The sequence below is a fragment of the Rhineura floridana genome, chromosome 13 (genome assembly GCF_030035675.1).
Source record: "Rhineura floridana isolate rRhiFlo1 chromosome 13, rRhiFlo1.hap2, whole genome shotgun sequence".
In the NCBI taxonomy this organism is placed as follows: domain Eukaryota; kingdom Metazoa; phylum Chordata; class Lepidosauria; order Squamata; family Rhineuridae; genus Rhineura; species Rhineura floridana.
The window spans coordinates 221,974-240,101 of record NC_084492.1 but is presented as its reverse complement, the minus strand read 5'-3'; positions in this window follow the sequence as shown (position 1 = coordinate 240,101).

The following is an 18,128-nucleotide window of genomic DNA, read 5'->3' as shown; positions in this document are numbered from 1 at the left end:
TATGTATATCTCTCTTCATTCAGATGTAGTTAAAGTTACTAGAAATGATGATTGTCATTTTGCAGCAAACAAACCTTTCCTGTAACGTTGAATTGCTAATCGTGTTCTCTTCATCCCTTATATGTATATCTCCCTTCATTCAGATGTAGTTAAAGTTACTAGAAACGATGATTGTCATTTTGCAGCAAACAAACCTTTCCTGTAACGTTGCATTGCTAATCGTGTACCCTTCATCCCTTGTATGTATATCTCTCTTCATTCAGATGTAGTTAAAGTTACTACAAACGATGATTGTCATGTGGCAGCAAACAAACCTTTCCTGTAACGTTGAATTGCTAATCGTGTTCTCTTCATCCCTTCTATGTATATGTCTCTTCATTCAGATGTAGTTAAAGTTACTACAAACGATGACTGTCATGTGGCAGCAAACAAACCTTTCCTGTAACGTTGAATTGCTAATCGTGTTCTCCTCATCTCTTGTATGTATATCTCTCTTCATTCAGATGTAGTTAAAGTTACTACAAACGATGACTGTCATGTGGCAGCAAACAAACCTTTCCTGTAACGTTGAATTGCTAATTGTGTTCTCTTCATCCCTTGTATGTATATCTCTCTTCATTCAGATGTAGTTAAAGTTTCTACAAACGATGACTGTCATGTTGCAGCAAACAAACCTTTCCTGTAACGTTGAATTGCTGATCGTGTTCTCTTCATCCCTTGTATGTATATCTCTCTTCATTCAGATGTAGTTAAAGTTACTAGAAACGGTGATTGTCATGTTGCAGCAAACAAACCTTTCCTGTAACGTTGAATTGCTAATCGTGTTCTCTTCATCCCTTGTATGTATATCTCTCTTAATTCAGATGTAGTTAAAGTTACTAGAAATGATGATTGTCATGTTGCAGCAAACAAACCTTTCCTGTAACGTTGAATTGCTAATCGTGTTCTCTTCATCCCTTGTATGTATATCTCTCTTCATTCAGATGTAGTTAAAGTTTCTACAAACGATGACTGTCATGTGGCAGCAAACAAACCTTTCCTGTAACGTTGAATTGCTAATCGTGTTCTCTTCATCCCTTCTATGTATATGTCTCTTCATTCGGATGTAGTTAAAGTTACTACAAACGATGACTGTCATGTGGCAGCAAACAAACCTTTCCTGTAACGTTGAATTGCTAATCGTGTTCTCCTCATCCCTTGTATGTATATCTCTCTTCATTCAGATGTAGTTAAAGTTACTACAAACGATGACTGTCATGTCGCAGCAAACAAACCTTTCCTGTAACGTTGAATTGCTAATCGTGTTCTCTTTATCCCTGGTATGTATATCCCTCTTCATTCAGATGTAGTTAAAGTTAGTAGAAACGATGATGGCCGTGTTGCAGCAAACAAACCTTTCCTGTAACGTTGAATTGCTAATCGTGTTCTCTTCATCCCGTGTATGTAATATCTCTCTTCATTCAGATGTAGTTAAAGTTACTACAAACGATGATTGTCATGTTGCAGCAAACAAACCTTTCCTGTAACGTTGAATTGCTAATCGTGTTCTCTTCATCCCTTGTATGGATATCTCTCTTCATTCAGATGTAGTTAAAGTTTCTACAAACGATGACTGTCATGTGGCAGCAAACAAACCTTTCCAGTAATGTTTAATTGCTAATCGTGTTCTCTTCATCCCTTGTATGTATATCTCTCTTCATTCAGATGTAGTTAAAGTTACTACAAACGATGACTGTCATGTTGCAGCAAACAAACCTTTCCTTTAATGTTTAATTGCTAATCGTGTTCTCTTCATCCCTTGTATGTATATCTCCCTTCATTCAGATGTAGTTAAAGTTACTAGAAACGATGATTGTCATGTTGCAGCAAACAAACCTTTCCTGTGACGTTGAATAGCTAATCGTGTACTCTTCATCCCTTGTACGTATATCTCTCTTCATTAAGATGTAATTAAAATTACTAGAAACGATGATTGTCATGTTGCAGCAAACAAAACTTTCCTGTAACGTTGAATTGCTAATCGTGTACTCTTCATCCCTTGTATGTATATCTCTCTTCATTCAGATGTAGTTAAAGTTTCTACAAACGATGATTGTCATGTTGCAGCAAACAAACCTTTCCTGTAACGTTGAATTGCTAATCGTGTTCTCTTCATCCCTTCTATGTATATGTCTCTTCATTCAGATGTAGTTAAAGTTACTACAAACGATGACTGTCATGTGGCAGCAAACAAACCTTTCCTGTAACGTTGAATTGCTAATCGTGTTCTCCTCATCTCTTGTATGTATATCTCTCTTCATTCAGATGTAGTTAAAGTTACTACAAACGATGACTGTCATGTTGCAGCAAACAAACCTTTCCTGTAACGTTGAATTGCTAATCGTGTTCTCTTCATCCCTGGTATGTATATCTCTATTCATTCAGATGTAGTTAAAGTTGCTAGAAACGATGATGGCCGTGTTGAAGCAAACTAACCTTTCCCTGTAACGTTGAATTGCTAATCGTGTTCTCTTCATCCCTTGTATGTATATCTCTCTTCATTCAGATGTAGTTAAAGTTACTAGAAACGATGACTGTCATGTTGCAGCAAACAAACCTTTCCTGTAACGTTGAATTGCTAATCGTGTTCTCTTCATCCCTTGTATGTATATCTCTCTTCATTCAGATGTAGTTAAAGTTACTAGAAACGATGATTGTCATGTTGCAGCAAACAAACCTTTGCTGTAACGTTGAGTTGCTAATCGTGTACTCTTCATCCCTTGTATGTATATCTCTCTTCATTCAGATGTAGTTAAAGTTTCTACAAACGATGACTGTCATGTGGCAGCAAACAAACCTTTCCTGTAATGTTTAATTGCTAATCGTGTTCTCTTCATCCCTTGTATGTATATCTCTCTTCATTCAGCTGTAGTTAAAGTTACTAGAAACGGTGATTGTCATGTTGCAGCAAACAAACCTTTCCTGTAACGTTGAATTGCTAATCGTGTACTCTTCATCCCTTCTATGTATATCTCTCTTCATTCAGATGTAGTTAAAGTTACTACAAACGATGATAGTCATGTGGCAGCAAACAAACCTTTCCTGTAACATTGAATTGCTAATCGTGTTATCTTCATCCCTTGTATGTATATCTCTCTTCATTCAGATGTAGTTAAAGTTTCTAGAAACGATGATTGTCATGTTGCAGCAAAAAACCTTTCCTGTGACGTTGAATTGCTAATCGTGTTCTCTTCATCCCTTGTATGGATATCTCTCTTCATTCAGATGTAGTTAAAGTTACTAGAAACGACGATGGCCATGTTGAAGCAAACAAACCTTTCCTGTAACGCTGAATTGCTAATAGTGTTCTCTTCATCCCTGGTATGTATATCTCTCTTCATTCAGATGTAGTTAAAGTTACTAGAAACGATGACTGTCATGTTGCAGCAAACAAACCTTTCCTGTAACGTTGAATTGATAATCGTGTACTCTTCATCCCTTGTATGTACATCTCTCGTCATTCAGAAATAGTTGAAGTTTCTACAAACGATGACTGTCATGTAGCAGCAAACAAACCTTTCCTGTAACGTTGAATTGCTAATCGTGTTCTCTTCATCCCGTGTATGTAATATCTCTCTTCATTCAGATGTAGTTAAAGTTACTACAAACGATGATTGTCATGTTGCAGCAAACAAACCTTTCCTGTAACGTTGAATTGCTAATCGTGTTCTCTTCATCCCTTGTATGGATATCTCTCTTCATTCAGATGTAGTTAAAGTTTCTACAAACGATGACTGTCATGTGGCAGCAAACAAACCTTTCCTATAATGTTTAATTGCTAATCGTGTTCTCTTCATCCCTTGTATGTATATCTCTCTTCATTCAGATGTAGTTAAAGTTACTACAAACGATGACTGTCATGTTGCAGCAAACAAACCTTTCCTTTAATGTTTAATTGCTAATCGTGTTCTCTTCATCCCTTGTATGTATATCTCCCTTCATTCAGATGTAGTTAAAGTTACTGGAAACGATGATTGTCATGTTGCAGCAAACAAACCTTTCCTGTGACGTTGAATAGCTAATCGTGTTCTCTTCATCCCTTGTATGGATATCTCTCTTCATTCAGATGTAGTTAAAATTACTAGAAACGATGATTGTCATGTTGCAGCAAACAAAACTTTCCTGTAACGTTGAATTGCTAATCGTGTACTCTTCATCCCTTGTATGTATATCTCTCTTCATTCAGATGTAGTTAAAGTTTCTACAAACGATGATTGTCATGTTGCAGCAAACAAACCTTTCCTGTAACGTTGAATTGCTAATCGTGTTCTATTCATCCCTTCTATGTATATGTCTCTTCATTCAGATGTAGTTAAAGTTACTACAAACGATGACTGTCATGTGGCAGCAAACAAACCTTTCCTGTAACGTTGAATTGCTAATCGTGTTCTCCTCATCCCTTGTATGTATATCTCTCTTCATTCAGATGTAGTTAAAGTTACTACAAACGATGACTGTCATGTTGCAGCAAACAAACCTTTCCTGTAACGTTGAATTGCTAATCGTGTTCTCTTCATCCCTGGTATGTATATCTCTCTTCATTCAGATGTAGTTAAAGTTGCTAGAAACGATGATGGCCGTGTTGAAGCAAACTAACCTTTCCCTGTAACGTTGAATTGCTAATCGTGTTCTCTTCATCCCTTATATGTATATCTCCCTTCATTCAGATGTAGTTAAAGTTACTAGAAACGATGATTGTCATTTTGCAGCAAACAAACCTTTCCTGTATCGTTGCATTGCTAATCGTGTTCTCTTCATCCCTTGTATGTATATCTCTCTTCATTCAGATGTAGTTAAAGTTACTACAAACGATGACTGTCATGTTGCAGCAAACAAACCTTTCCTTTAATGTTTAATTGCTAATCGTGTTCTCTTCATCCCTTGTATGTATATCTCCCTTCATTCAGATGTAGTTAAAGTTACTGGAAACGATGATTGTCATGTTGCAGCAAACAAACCTTTCCTGTGACGTTGAATAGCTAATCGTGTTCTCTTCATCCCTTGTATGGATATCTCTCTTCATTCAGATGTAGTTAAAGTTTCTACAAACGATGACTGTCATGTGGCAGCAAACAAACCTTTCCTGTAATGTTTAATTGCTAATCGTGTTCTCTTCATCCCTTGTATGTATATCTCTCTTCATTCAGATGTAGTTAAAGTTACTAGAAACGATGATTGTCATGTGGCAGCAAACAAACCTTTGCTGTAACGTTGAATTGCTAATCGTGTACTCTTCATCCCTTGTATGTATATCTCTCTTCATTCAGATGTAGTTAAAGTTTCTACAAACGATGACTGTCATGTGGCAGCAAACAAACCTTTCCTGTAATGTTTAATTGCTAATCGTGTTCTCTTCATCCCTTGTATGTATATCTCTCTTCATTCAGATGTAGTTAAAGTTACTACAAACGATGACTGTCATGTTGCAGCAAACAAACCTTTCCTGTAATGTTTAATTCCTAATCGTGTTCTCTTCATCCCTTGTATGTATATCTCTCTTCATTCAGATGTAGTTAAAGTTACTAGAAATGATGATTGTCATGTTGCAGCAAACAAACCTTTCCTGTAACGTTGAATTGCTAATCGTGTTCTCTTCATCCCTTATATGTATATCTCCCTTCATTCAGATGTAGTTAAAGTTACTAGAAACGATGATTGTCATTTTGCAGCAAACAAACCTTTCCTGTATCGTTGCATTGCTAATCGTGTACTCTTCATCCCTTGTATGTATATCTCTCTTCATTCAGATGTAGTTAAAGTTACTACAAACGATGATTGTCATGTGGCAGCAAACAAACCTTTCCTGTAACGTTGAATTGCTGATCGTGTTCTCTTCATCCCTTGTATGTATATCTCTCTTCATTCAGATGTAGTTAAAGTTACTAGAAACGGTGATTGTCATGTTGCAGCAAACAAACCTTTCCTGTAACGTTGAATTGCTAATCGTGTTCTCTTCATCCCTTGTATGTATATCTCTCTTAATTCAGATGTAGTTAAAGTTACTAGAAATGATGATTGTCATGTTGCAGCAAACAAACCTTTCCTGTAACGTTGAATTGCTAATCGTGTTCTCTTCATCCCTTGTATGTATATCTCTCTTCATTCAGATGTAGTTAAAGTTTCTACAAACGATGACTGTCATGTGGCAGCAAACAAACCTTTCCTGTAACGTTGAATTGCTAATCGTGTTCTCTTCATCCCTTCTATGTATATGTCTCTTCATTCAGATGTAGTTAAAGTTACTACAAACGATGACTGTCATGTGGCAGCAAACAAACCTTTCCTGTAACGTTGAATTGCTAATCGTGTTCTCCTCATCCCTTGTATGTATATCTCTCTTCATTCAGATGTAGTTAAAGTTACTACAAACGATGACTGTCATGTCGCAGCAAACAAACCTTTCCTGTAACGTTGAATTGCTAATCGTGTTCTCTTTATCCCTGGTATGTATATCCCTCTTCATTCAGATGTAGTTAAAGTTAGTAGAAACGATGATGGCCGTGTTGCAGCAAACAAACCTTTCCTGTAACGTTGAATTGCTAATCGTGTTCTCTTCATCCCGTGTATGTAATATCTCTCTTCATTCAGATGTAGTTAAAGTTACTACAAACGATGATTGTCATGTTGCAGCAAACAAACCTTTCCTGTAACGTTGAATTGCTAATCGTGTTCTCTTCATCCCTTGTATGGATATCTCTCTTCATTCAGATGTAGTTAAAGTTTCTACAAACGATGACTGTCATGTGGCAGCAAACAAACCTTTCCAGTAATGTTTAATTGCTAATCGTGTTCTCTTCATCCCTTGTATGTATATCTCTCTTCATTCAGATGTAGTTAAAGTTACTACAAACGATGACTGTCATGTTGCAGGAAACAAACCTTTCCTTTAATGTTTAATTGCTAATCGTGTTCTCTTCATCCCTTGTATGTATATCTCCCTTCATTCAGATGTAGTTAAAGTTACTAGAAACGATGATTGTCATGTTGCAGCAAACAAACCTTTCCTGTGACGTTGAATAGCTAATCGTGTACTCTTCATCCCTTGTACGTATATCTCTCTTCATTAAGATGTAATTAAAATTACTAGAAACGATGATTGTCATGTTGCAGCAAACAAAACTTTCCTGTAACGTTGAATTGCTAATCGTGTACTCTTCATCCCTTGTATGTATATCTCTCTTCATTCAGATGTAGTTAAAGTTTCTACAAACGATGATTGTCATGTTGCAGCAAACAAACCTTTCCTGTAACGTTGAATTGCTAATCGTGTTCTCTTCATCCCTTCTATGTATATGTCTCTTCATTCAGATGTAGTTAAAGTTACTACAAACGATGACTGTCATGTGGCAGCAAACAAACCTTTCCTGTAACGTTGAATTGCTAATCGTGTTCTCCTCATCTCTTGTATGTATATCTCTCTTCATTCAGATGTAGTTAAAGTTACTACAAACGATGACTGTCATGTTGCAGCAAACAAACCTTTCCTGTAACGTTGAATTGCTAATCGTGTTCTCTTCATCCCTGGTATGTATATCTCTATTCATTCAGATGTAGTTAAAGTTGCTAGAAACGATGATGGCCGTGTTGAAGCAAACTAACCTTTCCCTGTAACGTTGAATTGCTAATCGTGTTCTCTTCATCCCTTGTATGTATATCTCTCTTCATTCAGATGTAGTTAAAGTTACTAGAAACGATGACTGTCATGTTGCAGCAAACAAACCTTTCCTGTAACGTTGAATTGCTAATCGTGTTCTCTTCATCCCTTGTATGTATATCTCTCTTCATTCAGATGTAGTTAAAGTTACTAGAAACGATGATTGTCATGTTGCAGCAAACAAACCTTTGCTGTAACGTTGAGTTGCTAATCGTCTACTCTTCATCCCTTGTATGTATATCTCTCTTCATTCAGATGTAGTTAAAGTTTCTACAAACGATGACTGTCATGTGGCAGCAAACAAACCTTTCCTGTAATGTTTAATTGCTAATCGTGTTCTCTTCATCCCTTGTATGTATATCTCTCTTCATTCAGCTGTAGTTAAAGTTACTAGAAACGGTGATTGTCATGTTGCAGCAAACAAACCTTTCCTGTAACGTTGAATTGCTAATCGTGTACTCTTCATCCCTTCTATGTATATCTCTCTTCATTCAGATGTAGTTAAAGTTACTACAAACGATGATAGTCATGTGGCAGCAAACAAACCTTTCCTGTAACATTGAATTGCTAATCGTGTTATCTTCATCCCTTGTATGTATATCTCTCTTCATTCAGATGTAGTTAAAGTTTCTAGAAACGATGATTGTCATGTTGCAGCAAAAAACCTTTCCTGTGACGTTGAATTGCTAATCGTGTTCTCTTCATCCCTTGTATGGATATCTCTCTTCATTCAGATGTAGTTAAAGTTACTAGAAACGACGATGGCCATGTTGAAGCAAACAAACCTTTCCTGTAACGCTGAATTGCTAATAGTGTTCTCTTCATCCCTGGTATGTATATCTCTCTTCATTCAGATGTAGTTAAAGTTACTAGAAACGATGACTGTCATGTTGCAGCAAACAAACCTTTCCTGTAACGTTGAATTGCTAATCGTGTACTCTTCATCCCTTGTATGTACATCTCTCGTCATTCAGAAATAGTTGAAGTTTCTACAAACGATGACTGTCATGTAGCAGCAAACAAACCTTTCCTGTAACGTTGAATAGCTAATCGTGTTCTCTTCATCCCTTGTATGTATATCTCTCTTCATTCAGATTTAGTTAAAGTTACTAGAAACGATGATTGTCATGTTGCAGCAAACAAACCTTTCCTGTAACGTTGAATTGCTAATCGTGTACTCTTCATCCCTTGTATGTATATCTCTCTTCATTCAGATGTAGTTAAAGTTTCTACAAACGATGACTGTCATGTTGCAGCAAACAAACCTTTCCTGTAACGTTGAATTGCTAATCGTGTTCTCTTCATCCCTTGTATGTATATCTCTCTTCATTCAGATGTAGTTAAAGTTACTACAAACGATGACTGTCATGTTGCAGCAAACAAACCTTTCCTGTAATGTTTAATTCCTAATCGTGTTCTCTTCATCCCTTGTATGTATATCTCTCTTCATTCAGATGTAGTTAAAGTTACTAGAAATGATGATTGTCATGTTGCAGCAAACAAACCTTTCCTGTAACGTTGAATTGCTAATCGTGTTCTCTTCATCCCTTATATGTATATCTCCCTTCATTCAGATGTAGTTAAAGTTACTAGAAACGATGATTGTCATTTTGCAGCAAACAAACCTTTCCTGTAACGTTGCATTGCTAATCGTGTACTCTTCATCCCTTGTATGTATATCTCTCTTCATTCAGATGTAGTTAAAGTTACTACAAACGATGATTGTCATGTGGCAGCAAACAAACCTTTCCTGTAACGTTGAATTGCTAATCGTGTTCTCTTCATCCCTTGTATGGATATCTCTCTTCATTCAGATGTAGTTAAAGTTTCTACAAACGATGACTGTCATGTGGCAGCAAACAAACCTTTCCAGTAATGTTTAATTGCTAATCGTGTTCTCTTCATCCCTTGTATGTATATCTCTCTTCATTCAGATGTAGTTAAAGTTACTACAAACGATGACTGTCATGTTGCAGCAAACAAACCTTTCCTTTAATGTTTAATTGCTAATCGTGTTCTCTTCATCCCTTGTATGTATATCTCCCTTCATTCAGATGTAGTTAAAGTTACTAGAAACGATGATTGTCATGTTGCAGCAAACAAACCTTTCCTGTGACGTTGAATAGCTAATCGTGTACTCTTCATCCCTTGTACGTATATCTCTCTTCATTAAGATGTAATTAAAATTACTAGAAACGATGATTGTCATGTTGCAGCAAACAAAACTTTCCTGTAACGTTGAATTGCTAATCGTGTACTCTTCATCCCTTGTATGTATATCTCTCTTCATTCAGATGTAGTTAAAGTTTCTACAAACGATGATTGTCATGTTGCAGCAAACAAACCTTTCCTGTAACGTTGAATTGCTAATCGTGTTCTCTTCATCCCTTCTATGTATATGTCTCTTCATTCAGATGTAGTTAAAGTTACTACAAACGATGACTGTCATGTGGCAGCAAACAAACCTTTCCTGTAACGTTGAATTGCTAATCGTGTTCTCCTCATCTCTTGTATGTATATCTCTCTTCATTCAGATGTAGTTAAAGTTACTACAAACGATGACTGTCATGTGGCAGCAAACAAACCTTTCCTGTAACGTTGAATTGCTAATTGTGTTCTCTTCATCCCTTGTATGTATATCTCTCTTCATTCAGATGTAGTTAAAGTTTCTACAAACGATGACTGTCATGTTGCAGCAAACAAACCTTTCCTGTAACGTTGAATTGCTGATCGTGTTCTCTTCATCCCTTGTATGTATATCTCTCTTCATTCAGATGTAGTTAAAGTTACTAGAAACGGTGATTGTCATGTTGCAGCAAACAAACCTTTCCTGTAACGTTGAATTGCTAATCGTGTTCTCTTCATCCCTTGTATGTATATCTCTCTTAATTCAGATGTAGTTAAAGTTACTAGAAATGATGATTGTCATGTTGCAGCAAACAAACCTTTCCTGTAGCGTTGAATTGCTAATCGTGTTCTCTTCATCCCTTGTATGTATATCTCTCTTCATTCAGATGTAGTTAAAGTTTCTACAAACGATGACTGTCATGTGGCAGCAAACAAACCTTTCCTGTAACGTTGAATTGCTAATCGTGTTCTCTTCATCCCTTCTATGTATATGTCTCTTCATTCGGATGTAGTTAAAGTTACTAGAAACGATGACTGTCATGTGGCAGCAAACAAACCTTTCCTGTAACGTTGAATTGCTAATCGTGTTCTCCTCATCCCTTGTATGTATATCTCTCTTCATTCAGATGTAGTTAAAGTTACTACAAACGATGACTGTCATGTCGCAGCAAACAAACCTTTCCTGTAACGTTGAATTGCTAATCGTGTTCTCTTTATCCCTGGTATGTATATCCCTCTTCATTCAGATGTAGTTAAAGTTAGTAGAAACGATGATGGCCGTGTTGCAGCAAACAAACCTTTCCTGTAACGTTGAATTGCTAATCGTGTTCTCTTCATCCCGTGTATGTAATATCTCTCTTCATTCAGATGTAGTTAAAGTTACTACAAACGATGATTGTCATGTTGCAGCAAACAAACCTTTCCTGTAACGTTGAATTGCTAATCGTGTTCTCTTCATCCCTTGTATGGATATCTCTCTTCATTCAGATGTAGTTAAAGTTTCTACAAACGATGACTGTCATGTGGCAGCAAACAAACCTTTCCAGTAATGTTTAATTGCTAATCGTGTTCTCTTCATCCCTTGTATGTATATCTCTCTTCATTCAGATGTAGTTAAAGTTACTACAAACGATGACTGTCATGTTGCAGCAAACAAACCTTTCCTTTAATGTTTAATTGCTAATCGTGTTCTCTTCATCCCTTGTATGTATATCTCCCTTCATTCAGATGTAGTTAAAGTTACTAGAAACGATGATTGTCATGTTGCAGCAAACAAACCTTTCCTGTGACGTTGAATAGCTAATCGTGTACTCTTCATCCCTTGTACGTATATCTCTCTTCATTAAGATGTAATTAAAATTACTAGAAACGATGATTGTCATGTTGCAGCAAACAAAACTTTCCTGTAACGTTGAATTGCTAATCGTGTACTCTTCATCCCTTGTATGTATATCTCTCTTCATTCAGATGTAGTTAAAGTTTCTACAAACGATGATTGTCATGTTGCAGCAAACAAACCTTTCCTGTAACGTTGAATTGCTAATCGTGTTCTCTTCATCCCTTCTATGTATATGTCTCTTCATTCAGATGTAGTTAAAGTTACTACAAACGATGACTGTCATGTGGCAGCAAACAAACCTTTCCTGTAACGTTGAATTGCTAATCGTGTTCTCCTCATCTCTTGTATGTATATCTCTCTTCATTCAGATGTAGTTAAAGTTACTACAAACGATGACTGTCATGTTGCAGCAAACAAACCTTTCCTGTAACGTTGAATTGCTAATCGTGTTCTCTTCATCCCTGGTATGTATATCTCTATTCATTCAGATGTAGTTAAAGTTGCTAGAAACGATGATGGCCGTGTTGAAGCAAACTAACCTTTCCCTGTAACGTTGAATTGCTAATCGTGTTCTCTTCATCCCTTGTATGTATATCTCTCTTCATTCAGATGTAGTTAAAGTTACTAGAAACGATGACTGTCATGTTGCAGCAAACAAACCTTTCCTGTAACGTTGCATTGCTAATCGTGTTCTCTTCATCCCTTGTATGTATATCTCTCTTCATTCAGATGTAGTTAAAGTTACTAGAAACGATGATTGTCATGTTGCAGCAAACAAACCTTTGCTGTAACGTTGAGTTGCTAATCGTGTACTCTTCATCCCTTGTATGTATATCTCTCTTCATTCAGATGTAGTTAAAGTTTCTACAAACGATGACTGTCATGTGGCAGCAAACAAACCTTTCCTGTAATGTTTAATTGCTAATCGTGTTCTCTTCATCCCTTGTATGTATATCTCTCTTCATTCAGCTGTAGTTAAAGTTACTAGAAACGGTGATTGTCATGTTGCAGCAAACAAACCTTTCCTGTAACGTTGAATTGCTAATCGTGTACTCTTCATCCCTTCTATGTATATCTCTCTTCATTCAGATGTAGTTAAAGTTACTACAAACGATGATAGTCATGTGGCAGCAAACAAACCTTTCCTGTAACATTGAATTGCTAATCGTGTTATCTTCATCCCTTGTATGTATATCTCTCTTCATTCAGATGTAGTTAAAGTTTCTAGAAACGATGATTGTCATGTTGCAGCAAAAAACCTTTCCTGTGACGTTGAATTGCTAATCGTGTTCTCTTCATCCCTTGTATGGATATCTCTCTTCATTCAGATGTAGTTAAAGTTACTAGAAACGACGATGGCCATGTTGAAGCAAACAAACCTTTCCTGTAACGCTGAATTGCTAATAGTGTTCTCTTCATCCCTGGTATGTATATCTCTCTTCATTCAGATGTAGTTAAAGTTACTAGAAACGATGACTGTCATGTTGCAGCAAACAAACCTTTCCTGTAACGTTGAATTGATAATCGTGTACTCTTCATCCCTTGTATGTACATCTCTCGTCATTCAGAAATAGTTGAAGTTTCTACAAACGATGACTGTCATGTAGCAGCAAACAAACCTTTCCTGTAACGTTGAATTGCTAATCGTGTTCTCTTCATCCCGTGTATGTAATATCTCTCTTCATTCAGATGTAGTTAAAGTTACTACAAACGATGATTGTCATGTTGCAGCAAACAAACCTTTCCTGTAACGTTGAATTGCTAATCGTGTTCTCTTCATCCCTTGTATGGATATCTCTCTTCATTCAGATGTAGTTAAAGTTTCTACAAACGATGACTGTCATGTGGCAGCAAACAAACCTTTCCTGTAATGTTTAATTGCTAATCGTGTTCTCTTCATCCCTTGTATGTATATCTCTCTTCATTCAGATGTAGTTAAAGTTACTACAAACGATGACTGTCATGTTGCAGCAAACAAACCTTTCCTGTAATGTTTAATTCCTAATCGTGTTCTCTTCATCCCTTGTATGTATATCTCTCTTCATTCAGATGTAGTTAAAGTTACTAGAAATGATGATTGTCATGTTGCAGCAAACAAACCTTTCCTGTAACGTTGAATTGCTAATCGTGTTCTCTTCATCCCTTATATGTATATCTCCCTTCATTCAGATGTAGTTAAAGTTACTAGAAACGATGATTGTCATTTTGCAGCAAACAAACCTTTCCTGTAACGTTGCATTGCTAATCGTGTACTCTTCATCCCTTGTATGTATATCTCTCTTCATTCAGATGTAGTTAAAGTTACTACAAACGATGATTGTCATGTGGCAGCAAACAAACCTTTCCTGTAACGTTGAATTGCTAATTGTGTTCTCTTCATCCCTTGTATGTATATCTCTCTTCATTCAGATGTAGTTAAAGTTTCTACAAACGATGACTGTCATGTTGCAGCAAACAAACCTTTCCTGTAACGTTGAATTGCTGATCGTGTTCTCTTCATCCCTTGTATGTATATCTCTCTTCATTCAGATGTAGTTAAAGTTACTAGAAACGGTGATTGTCATGTTGCAGCAAACAAACCTTTCCTGTAACGTTGAATTGCTAATCGTGTTCTCTTCATCCCTTGTATGTATATCTCTCTTAATTCAGATGTAGTTAAAGTTACTAGAAATGATGATTGTCATGTTGCAGCAAACAAACCTTTCCTGTAACGTTGAATTGCTAATCGTGTTCTCTTCATCCCTTGTATGTATATCTCTCTTCATTCAGATGTAGTTAAAGTTTCTACAAACGATGACTGTCATGTGGCAGCAAACAAACCTTTCCTGTAACGTTGAATTGCTAATCGTGTTCTCTTCATCCCTTCTATGTATATGTCTCTTCATTCAGATGTAGTTAAAGTTACTACAAACGATGACTGTCATGTGGCAGCAAACAAACCTTTCCTGTAACGTTGAATTGCTAATCGTGTTCTCCTCATCCCTTGTATGTATATCTCTCTTCATTCAGATGTAGTTAAAGTTACTACAAACGGTGACTGTCATGTCGCAGCAAACAAACCTTTCCTGTAACGTTGAATTGCTAATCGTGTTCTCTTTATCCCTGGTATGTATATCCCTCTTCATTCAGATGTAGTTAAAGTTAGTAGAAACGATGATGGCCGTGTTGCAGCAAACAAACCTTTCCTGTAACGTTGAATTGCTAATCGTGTTCTCTTCATCCCGTGTATGTAATATCTCTCTTCATTCAGATGTAGTTAAAGTTACTACAAACGATGATTGTCATGTTGCAGCAAACAAACCTTTCCTGTAACGTTGAATTGCTAATCGTGTTCTCTTCATCCCTTGTATGGATATCTCTCTTCATTCAGATGTAGTTAAAGTTTCTACAAACGATGACTGTCATGTGGCAGCAAACAAACCTTTCCAGTAATGTTTAATTGCTAATCGTGTTCTCTTCATCCCTTGTATGTATATCTCTCTTCATTCAGATGTAGTTAAAGTTACTACAAACGATGACTGTCATGTTGCAGCAAACAAACCTTTCCTTTAATGTTTAATTGCTAATCGTGTTCTCTTCATCCCTTGTATGTATATCTCCCTTCATTCAGATGTAGTTAAAGTTACTAGAAACGATGATTGTCATGTTGCAGCAAACAAACCTTTCCTGTAACGTTGAATTGCTAATCGTGTTCTCCTCATCTCTTGTATGTATATCTCTCTTCATTCAGATGTAGTTAAAGTTACTACAAACGATGACTGTCATGTTGCAGCAAACAAACCTTTCCTGTAACGTTGAATTGCTAATCGTGTTCTCTTCATCCCTGGTATGTATATCTCTATTCATTCAGATGTAGTTAAAGTTGCTAGAAACGATGATGGCCGTGTTGAAGCAAACTAACCTTTCCCTGTAACGTTGAATTGCTAATCGTGTTCTCTTCATCCCTTGTATGTATATCTCTCTTCATTCAGATGTAGTTAAAGTTACTAGAAACGATGACTGTCATGTTGCAGCAAACAAACCTTTCCTGTAACGTTGAATTGCTAATCGTGTTCTCTTCATCCCTTGTATGTATATCTCTCTTCATTCAGATGTAGTTAAAGTTACTAGAATCGATGATTGTCATGTTGCAGCAAACAAACCTTTGCTGTAACGTTGAGTTGCTAATCGTGTACTCTTCATCCCTTGTATGTATATCTCTCTTCATTCAGATGTAGTTAAAGTTTCTACAAACGATGACTGTCATGTGGCAGCAAACAAACCTTTCCTGTAATGTTTAATTGCTAATCGTGTTCTCTTCATCCGTTGTATGTATATCTCTCTTCATTCAGCTGTAGTTAAAGTTACTAGAAACGGTGATTGTCATGTTGCAGCAAACAAACCTTTCCTGTAACGTTGAATTGCTAATCGTGTACTCTTCATCCCTTCTATGTATATCTCTCTTCATTCAGATGTAGTTAAAGTTACTACAAACGATGATAGTCATGTGGCAGCAAACAAACCTTTCCTGTAACATTGAATTGCTAATCGTGTTATCTTCATCCCTTGTATGTATATCTCTCTTCATTCAGATGTAGTTAAAGTTTCTAGAAACGATGATTGTCATGTTGCAGCAAAAAACCTTTCCTGTAACGTTGAATTGCTAATCGTGTTCTCTTCATCCCTTGTATGGATATCTCTCTTCATTCAGATGTAGTTAAAGTTACTAGAAACGACGATGGCCATGTTGAAGCAAACAAACCTTTCCTGTAACGCTGAATTGCTAATAGTGTTCTCTTCATCCCTGGTATGTATATCTCTCTTCATTCAGATGTAGTTAAAGTTACTAGAAACGATGACTGTCATGTTGCAGCAAACAAACCTTTCCTGTAACGTTGAATTGATAATCGTGTACTCTTCATCCCTTGTATGTACATCTCTCGTCATTCAGAAATAGTTGAAGTTTCTACAAACGATGACTGTCATGTAGCAGCAAACAAACCTTTCCTGTAACGTTGAATAGCTAATCGTGTTCTCTTCATCCCTTGTATGTATATCTCTCTTCATTCAGATGTAGTTAAAGTTTCTACAAACGATGACTGTCATGTGGCAGCAAACAAACCTTTCCTGTAACGTTGAATTGCTAATCGTGTTCTCTTCATCCCTTGTATGTATATCTCTCTTCATTCAGATGTAGTTAAAGTTTCTACAAACGATGACTGTCATGTGGCAGCAAACAAACCTTTCCTGTAACGTTGAATTGCTAATCGTGTTCTCTTCATCCCTTCTATGTATATGTCTCTTCATTCGGATGTAGTTAAAGTTACTACAAACGATGACTGTCATGTGGCAGCAAACAAACCTTTCCTGTAACGTTGAATTGCTAATCGTGTTCTCCTCATCCCTTGTATGTATATCTCTCTTCATTCAGATGTAGTTAAAGTTACTACAAACGATGTCTGTCATGTCGCAGCAAACAAACCTTTCCTGTAACGTTGAATTGCTAATCGTGTTCTCTTTATCCCTGGTATGTATATCCCTCTTCATTCAGATGTAGTTAAAGTTAGTAGAAACGATGATGGCCGTGTTGCAGCAAACAAACCTTTCCTGTAACGTTGAATTGCTAATCGTGTTCTCTTCATCCCGTGTATGTAATATCTCTCTTCATTCAGATGTAGTTAAAGTTACTACAAACGATGATTGTCATGTTGCAGCAAACAAACCTTTCCTGTAACGTTGAATTGCTAATCGTGTTCTCTTCATCCCTTGTATGGATATCTCTCTTCATTCAGATGTAGTTAAAGTTTCTACAAACGATGACTGTCATGTGGCAGCAAACAAACCTTTCCAGTAATGTTTAATTGCTAATCGTGTTCTCTTCATCCCTTGTATGTATATCTCTCTTCATTCAGATGTAGTTAAAGTTACTACAAACGATGACTGTCATGTTGCAGCAAACAAACCTTTCCTTTAATGTTTAATTGCTAATCGTGTTCTCTTCATCCCTTGTATGTATATCTCCCTTCATTCAGATGTAGTTAAAGTTACTAGAAACGATGATTGTCATGTTGCAGCAAACAAACCTTTCCTGTGACGTTGAATAGCTAATCGTGTACTCTTCATCCCTTGTACGTATATCTCTCTTCATTAAGATGTAATTAAAATTACTAGAAACGATGATTGTCATGTTGCAGCAAACAAACCTTTCCTGTAACGTTGAATTGCTAATCGTGTACTCTTCATCCCTTGTATGTATATCTCTCTTCATTCAGATGTAGTTAAAGTTTCTACAAACGATGATTGTCATGTTGCAGCAAACAAACCTTTCCTGTAACGTTGAATTGCTAATCGTGTTCTCTTCATCCCTTCTATGTATATGTCTCTTCATTCAGATGTAGTTAAAGTTACTACAAACGATGACTGTCATGTGGCAGCAAACAAACCTTTCCTGTAACGTTGAATTGCTAATCGTGTTCTCCTCATCTCTTG